General features: G+C 38.4%; 1 pseudogene; it reads left to right on the forward strand.

Moving 5' to 3' along the window:
* The first annotated feature begins 5,905 nt into the window (after nt 1-5,905).
* LOC140853485 (small nucleolar RNA R71) lies at nt 5,906-6,003 on the forward strand (annotated as a pseudogene).
* The last annotated feature ends 494 nt before the right edge of the window (nt 6,004-6,497 follow it).

Below are 6,497 nucleotides of genomic sequence, written 5' to 3' on the forward strand. Positions count from 1 at the left end.
GCGATCACCTTTCCTGTAAAATATAAAAAGAAGCATCAAATTCTTAATAAATAAAATAAATTAAATATAATTTTTTGCTTTAAATGACTTAAATTAAGTGTTTATCACACCCCCCAACTTGAATTTTGCTCGTCCTCGAGTAAAATAGATATATCAGCATTGTGTACCGACTCGATCTTGAATCAAAAGTTAGGTTAGGCATCCCAAAAGGTGGATGATACCTGATCAGACCATTAAAGAGATACTTTATTGGATTATCAATTTGACCCAATGAATGGTTGAGTATTAACTAAAGAAATTTCAAGAGCTTTTCTTTCACCAACTCTCTACTTTACTCTTTAAATCCTCTAACTTAATGTGAGATAGGTTTATTATCTTCTTGCAATTTAGTCTCCTTATTATCTATTTTTTTTTTAACATTGCCCACCTTTTTACGTGAACCACAACACTTACTTAGGCGAAGGGGCCCGATTACTCAGTAAGAAACTAATGTTTTTTTTTTTAATAAAAAGCATATTTTAAGGAGAATTTTTGCATACCTCGACCTTTCCACCCAATCTCTCATGAAGCAGATTCTTTATTGAGATTAGTAAGAAGAGGGTTGTAGAATCACTCCTAAAATTTGGTCTAGTCTAAACCCTACCATTCATTAGGTTTTCTTAATAATTTATTCCTCAGTATCTCTACAATTATCTTGACCGTTAATCATTCATTTATTAGGATGCCTAATTGACTCTTAATCAAAATAAAATTCAGATACACAAAACTAATTATTTCTGACCATACTCGAGGATTTGATTAATTTTCATTTCCTTCCCCCCCAACTTAATCTACATTGTCCTCAATGGAGTAGGAAAGCAAAGAAAATAAAAGGAGAGAGTGCACCTGGGATAATTTTGCTTCGAAAGTTGAAGATAGTTTCATTGATTAATAGGCTCTTGTTCTAAATTCCTGTAGCTGCATTAAAGTAAAAAAAAAAAATATGAAATCATTGGGTTGCCTCCCAACAAGCGCTAAGTTTTACGTCTTCAGCCAGACTGAATTGAGTATTATGGCGGTATTGGATCCACTAAATCAACAGATTCAATTAATTCTCCATCATTAATTCCATCTATGTAAGGTTTCAAGCACTGACCGTTCACTTTAAAGGTGTTCCCCTGTTTAGGATTTTTGAGTTCTATAGCTCCATGAGGAAATACCTGAGTTACAATGAAAGGTCCATCCCAACGTGAGCGAAGTTTTCCAGGAAACAGACGCAACCTAGAATTGAAGAGCCAAACTTTTTGATTGGGCTCGAATATTTTTCGTGTAATGAATTTATCATGGTACGCTTTAGTTCGAGCCTTATAAATTCTGGCACTCTCATACGCTTCATTGCGTAGCTCTTCAAGTTCATTTAATTGAAGTCTCCTATTGGAACCTGCATTTTTTATATCAAAGTTAAACTGCCGTATGGCCCAAAATGCACGATGTTCCAGTTCCACCGACAGATGACAAGCTTTTTCGAATACAAGTCGATAAGGAGACATTCCTATGGGTGTTTTAAAAGCAGTACGGTAAGCCCATAATGCATCATCTAAGCATGCTGACCAGTCTTTTCTATCGGGTCTTACCATTTTTTCAAGAATATGCTTGATCTCCCTATTGGAGACCTCAACTTGGACACTTGTCTGGGGGTGATAAGGTGTGGCAACTTTATGAGTTATTCCGTATTTTTTCATTAGCATGTCGAAGTGCTTATTTGTGAAGTGTGTACCCCCATCGCTAATTATGGCTCTTGGGCATCCAAATCGACTAAAGATGTTATGTTGAATGAACTTGATCATGATTTTATGATCATTGGTTTGGGTTGCCATAGCCTCTACCCATTTTGATACGTAGTCCACTGCTACCAAAATATACTCGAATCCAAATGAGGAGGGAAAGGGTCCCATGAATCAATTCCCCAAATATCAAAAATTTCTACTACAAGTATAGGGGACAGGGGCATCATATCTTTTCTCGAAATATTTTTTATTTGCTGGCATCGCAAGCAATTACGACTGAATTCATGTGCATCTTTGAATAGTGTCGGCCAATAAAATCCACTCTGCAACACCTTTGCTGCAGTTTTCCTTCCACTAAAATATCCCCCACATGCCGAAGAATGGCAAAAAGTGAGAATGCTTTGGAATTCACTCTCGGGGACACAACGGCGAATAACTTGGTCAGGACAGTATTTGAATAGTTCAGGTTCTTTCCAGAAATAATGTTTAATTTGCGAGAAAAATCGATCTTTTTCTTGTTTTGTCCAGTGAGAAGGTACTTGTCCTGTTGACAAGTAATTGACAATATGGGCAAACCATGGAGGACGGCTAGAGGAGATTGTGAAAAGTTGTTCATCAGGAAATTTCTCTTTGACCTCATCTATGCCTATCGTGTGTTCAACTAAGATCCTGGAGATGTGATCAGCTACCACATTCTCGGAACCCTTCTTATCTCGAATTTTCAGATCAAATTCTTGTAAAAGAAGGATCCATCTGATCAAATATGGTTTAGTATCTTTCTTTGAGAGGAGATGTTTCAGAGCCGCATGATCAGAGTAAACTAGAACCTTAGACCCTAACAAATATGAGCAAAATTTTTTAAGGGCGAACAATACTGCTAGTAGCTCTTTTTCTGTTGTAGTTTAGTTTAATTGGGCATCGAAAAGAGTCTTGCTAGCATAATAGATCACATGTGGCTCCTTATTGATTTTTTGGCCTAAGACGGCACCTATTGCAAAGTCAGAGGCATCACACATAATCTCAAAGGGAATGGACCAGTCAGGGGATTTTATTATGTGTGCTGTTGTCAGGACTGTTCGTAATGTGTTGAATGCTTTCAAACAGTCTTCATCAAAGACAAATGGTGTATCCTTGGCCAACAGATTGCACAAGGATCTTGAAATCTTGCTAAAGTCTTTGATGAAACGTCTATAAAATCCGGCATGACCTTAGAAGGATCGTATTTGTTGGACCGAAGTCGGGGATGGTAGTTTTGAAATGACCTCAACTTTGATTTTATCTATCTCGATCCCTCTTTCAGAAATAATATGTCCTAATACAATTCCTTTCCGCACTATGAAATGGCTCTTTTCCCAACTTAGGACAAGATTTGTCTCCATACACTATTTAAGAACTTTGGAAAGATTATGGAGACAATCCTCAAAGGTGGTTCCAAACATAGAAAAATCATCCATAAAAACTTCAAGATATTTATCCACCATATCCAAAAAATGGCTAGTATGCACCGTTGAAATGTAGCGGGTGCATTACAGAGCCTGAATGGCATACGTCGAAAAGCGAAGGTGCCATAAGGGCAGGTGAAGGTAGTCTTTTCTTGGTCATCTGAAAATATAGGTACTTGATTGTACCCTGAATAACCATCAAGAAAATAGAAGAAACTTTGTCCTGCTAACCGTTCTAAGATTTGATCGATGAAGGGCAATGAAAAATGGTCCTTCCTAGTAACGGCATTCAATTTTCTATAATCTATGCATACTCGTCATCCAGATGATATGCGAGTGGGAAGCAATTCACCTTCTTCGTTCTCAACCACAGTAATACCTGATTTTTTAGGTACTACTTGAGTGGGACTGACCCATTTACTATCGGATATGGGGTAGATGATTTCAGCATCTAACCACTTTACCACCTCTTTCTTTACTACTTCACACTTGTTTGGGTTCAATCTCCTCTGCATATCTCGATGGGGTTTGGTATGTTCCTCAAAATGAATATGGTGCATGCAAATGGAGGGGTCAATTCCTTTTAAATCGGTAATGGACCAACCGATAGCCTCTTTGTGTTCCTTCAGAATACCAACCAATTGTGCTTCCTGATTAGGGGTCAAGTCTGATGCAATGATTGCCGGGAGGGTGTCATTGAGTCCTAGAAATACATACTTGAGCGTAGCAGGAAAGGATTTCAATTCTAACGTAGGTGGTGATTCTAAAGATGGGACTATTGGTGTACTGACTAATGTGGGAAATGGCTCATACTTGATTGTCCATGGAGGAGTGGTTTTATCGTGTGGTGTATCCAACAAGATGTTAACTTCTTTCATATATTCCTCAAAGCTATACACTCCAAAGTGAGCTAAGCAAGTATCTAAGGGGTCTGGTGCTAGAATTGTGGGTGTTGCATCTTCTATAATGTCTTCTAGTGTATCTACTTTGAAGCAACTATCCATTGATGGACCTTGGGAAGCACCAAACACATTCAGTCTTAGTTTCTTATTCTCAAACGATACGTCCATGACTCCTGTCCTACAATTAATACATGCATTTGTCGTAGCTAGGAAGGGTCATTCTAAGATAATGGAAATTTATCTGGGGTTGCCACTTAGTTCCATGTCGAGAACCAGAAAATCAACTGGAAAGTAAAATTCATCTACCTTGACCAAGACATCCTCAAGCATTCCACGTGGTTCCTTAATTGATCTGTCGGCTAATTACAGTGTGACTGATGTAGGTTTCAGTTCTCAAAATCTAAAAAGTTCATACATCGAACTAGGTAAAAGATTCATACTTGCCCCTAAATCCAGAAGAGCTTTTTCAATGTAATAATCTCTTATAACACAGGAAATGATGGGGGCTCCTGGGTCCTTAAGCTTTGGAGGAGTGGCTTGCTGGAAGACAGAACTAGCATGTTCAGTGAGGCATACTTTCTTTGGGATTTGTGATCTAGATTTACGTTTTTGGGTGCACAAATCCTTCAAAAATTTGGCATAAGCAGGGACCTGTTTGATTGCGTCTAGAAGGAGAAGATTAATTTGGACTTGCTTAAACAATTCTAACATCTCATCGAGTTTTTCTCCCTTCTTATCTGCAGGAATAGAGGCTTTTAGGGCATCCGAAAATGGGGCTTTAGGCAAGTAAGATGATTTCGGTGCAGTTGGTTCCTTCTCTATTTTTAGGTCCTCCTTGTTCTTGGGTGATTTGGCTTCGGTTAGAGGTTTAGGGTCGGTCTCATTGGTTTTACTAGTGTGTTTAATGACCTTCCCACTTCTCAGAGTCATGATTGATTTGGCATGTTCAGAAAAAATTTCTGGGGTATTAGAGCTCTCAATCACAAATTGCCCTCTTGGATTGCTCTCGGATTGGCTAGGTAATTTTTTTTCTTCTCTCCTACTGAATGCAGTCGCTAGTTGACCTATTTGGGTCTCTAGCTTAGCAATGGATTGTGTGTGGGAGTTAAGGGTCTGAGTGTTGACTTCTAATCATTCTAGTACTTTCAGAACTTTTTCCTCAAAAGCTGAACTGTGACCAGTACTAGATGGTTGAGGAACATTTTGAAATTGATGGTATGGTCCATGCCTATATGTTGGGTCCTGATATTGAGGTCGAGGTGTGGCAGGGCCAACCACTGGTTGTGGTCTCCAGAAGAAATTTGGATGGTTTCTCCAGCCAGGGTTATAAGTGTTCGAATATGGATCGTTTCCTGATCTGCGAGCTTGTTGGACTTGAGCTTGCTGAACCTGCTCGTGCACAAACTCAAAAAATTGAGGTGCAGTTGGGCATTCACTAACAAAATAGTTCATACTTGCACACAATGCACAAACTTCTTAGATTGGGTTAAGTGGAATCGGGGATTGTCCAGTATTTAGAAGATGATCTAATTTTTGGGACAGTTCATTTACCTTATGATGGATATCTATGGTATTTCCTACTTCATATATTCCACCTCTCTTTGGGTTTAACATGGGTTTATCTCTAATAGAGGCAGACATATGATGTAATGAATTTTCACTTAAAATTTCAAACAGTTGCCATGCCTCATCCTCACTTTTCAGCATGAATGTCCCACCGCATGATGCATCGACCATTTGTCGATGTCTTTCAGATAGCCCATCATTAAAATATTAGATTAACTGCCACTTGGGTATAGCATGGTGGGGATATTTTCTAATAAGGTCCCTTAATCTCTCCCATGTTTCATGAAACATTTCTCCATCTAATTGAAAAAAACTAGTTTTGGCTTTTCTTATTTGATTAGTTTTTCCTATGGAAAAATATTTCTTGAGAAACTCTCCTTGCAGCTGGTCCCAGGTTGATATAGTCATGGAATCCAAAGTATGTAGCCAGTATTTGGCTTTGTCCTTAAGTGAGAAAGGGAATAATTTTAACCTAAGAGCATCATCGGAGAAGTTGTGAATTTTGATAGTTGAGCATATCTCAAAAAATTCTTCAAGATGTTTATAAGGGTCCTCATTACTAAGTCTATAAAATGAAGGTAACATTTGGATTATACTGGACTTAATTTCATATTGAGTGGCCTCCACAGGGGGCACTTGAATACAAGGAGAGTAGGTATATGTGGAAGGAGTAAAGTACTCCTTCAATTGCCTGGGTGGATCATTCTCCTGATTTCGATCCATATTTTTATGTCTGTTGGCTCTAAAGGTTCTTTCTATTCTGGATCAAAAGATTGGATTTCTGGTCGTAACGATCTACGGCCAAGCATACACCTTATAAT

The sequence above is a fragment of the Elaeis guineensis genome, chromosome 13 (assembly GCF_000442705.2).
Source record: "Elaeis guineensis isolate ETL-2024a chromosome 13, EG11, whole genome shotgun sequence".
In the NCBI taxonomy this organism is placed as follows: Eukaryota; Viridiplantae; Streptophyta; class Magnoliopsida; order Arecales; family Arecaceae; genus Elaeis; species Elaeis guineensis.